Source organism: Sorex araneus, chromosome 4 (genome assembly GCF_027595985.1).
Source record: "Sorex araneus isolate mSorAra2 chromosome 4, mSorAra2.pri, whole genome shotgun sequence".
In the NCBI taxonomy this organism is placed as follows: Eukaryota; Metazoa; Chordata; class Mammalia; order Eulipotyphla; family Soricidae; genus Sorex; species Sorex araneus.
In genome coordinates this window covers 123128016-123129309 of record NC_073305.1, presented here as the reverse complement: position 1 = coordinate 123129309, position 1294 = coordinate 123128016, and the positions used below count along the sequence as shown (strand labels likewise).

Sequence of the window (1294 nt, the reverse complement as noted above, 5' to 3'; positions counted from 1 at the left end):
GTCCCTGGGAAATATAAATAAATCACACTGTATCACTGTCATCCCATTGTTCGTCGATTTACTTGAGCAGGCACCAATAACGTCTCTATTACACTCAGCACTGAGATTTTAGCAGCCTCTCTTTACTCGTCTTTCCCAAGGATTGGAGGCTTTTTCAGGATTAGGGGAATGAGACCTGTTGTTACTATTTTTGGCATATCAAATACACCATGGGGAGCTTGCCAGGCTCTGCTGTGCAGGCAGGATACTCTCGGTAGCTTGCCAGGCTATTCGAGAGGTTTGTATATATTTATTACTGTATTTTGCATATGAATATGCCACGGGGAGCTTGCCAGACTCTCCCAAGTGGGCAATAGACTGTCAGAAGCTTGTCAGATTCTCCAAGAGGTAGAACTAGGTAGATGTCTCAAGGCCACATTGCAGCCGTGTGCTTCCGGGAGCTTGGTTTCAGAGTCTCTGGATGTTTGCCATTGATGGGATTACACAGTGGCGCCAGGGGCAGTCTCTGGGTGTGACTGCCTAGCTACTGGAAAATGGGGGATCTGGGTGGAAGAATCCCAGTCCCGATCCGAGCAGCCTTGGAAATCTTGGCCACGGGTCTCGCACACCTGGGTTCCTCCACTGGCTCCCCCATGTGTAAGCCTCATCCGAACAGCTTGCTTCGGCAACACATGTACTAAAATTGGAACGATACAGAGAAGATTAGCATGGCCCTTGTGCAAGGATAAATAAAAATAATACAAATAAATAAATAAATATAAATAAATATGATATGGGTCTGAGAATTACAATATCACATAAGGTGCTTGTTTTGCATGTAACTGACATGAGAGATATCCCATATTGTTTCCCAAGCTCGCCAGAAGGGATCTCTAAGCACAGAGCCATGAGTAAGCCCTGAGTACTGCCGGTATAGCTCCCCAAACCAAATTCTTAAAACCAAAATTCTAAACGTGACAAGAACTAAGTAGTCAACACTTTAGAGAAAAAAATGAGCTTTTTTTGCATCTGAAATCAAGGGTAGGGCTCAGACTGGTAACAGTCTGACACCAGTCTGATACCAATGACAGGGCAACACTCATTCCAAGTAAAAAATACTGTGGAATAATGCTGTGCCACAGTGAATTTACCTCTTTTGTTTGAAAAAAAAAGCAGAAAAGCTCAAGCTAGAAGTATTTGAGAGATCCTGCACTGAAATCTACGACAGGAAAGGCATGAAGCATACAGCAATGAAAAGTCAGTGAATGTATATTAAGTAGTTTCAGCTGTTAGTCGGAAGCAATTGGATATGTCT

The 1294-nt window shown here is 43.4% G+C and overlaps 1 non-coding gene across 1 annotated transcript; it reads left to right on the top strand.

Annotated features, from left to right (window-relative positions):
- Window positions 1–654: 654 nt before the first annotated feature.
- LOC129404560 (U6 spliceosomal RNA) lies at window positions 655–759 on the top strand. Its single transcript, XR_008629954.1, has one exon. It is a non-coding gene; the product is annotated as a U6 spliceosomal RNA (small nuclear RNA).
- Window positions 760–1294: the final 535 nt, after the last annotated feature.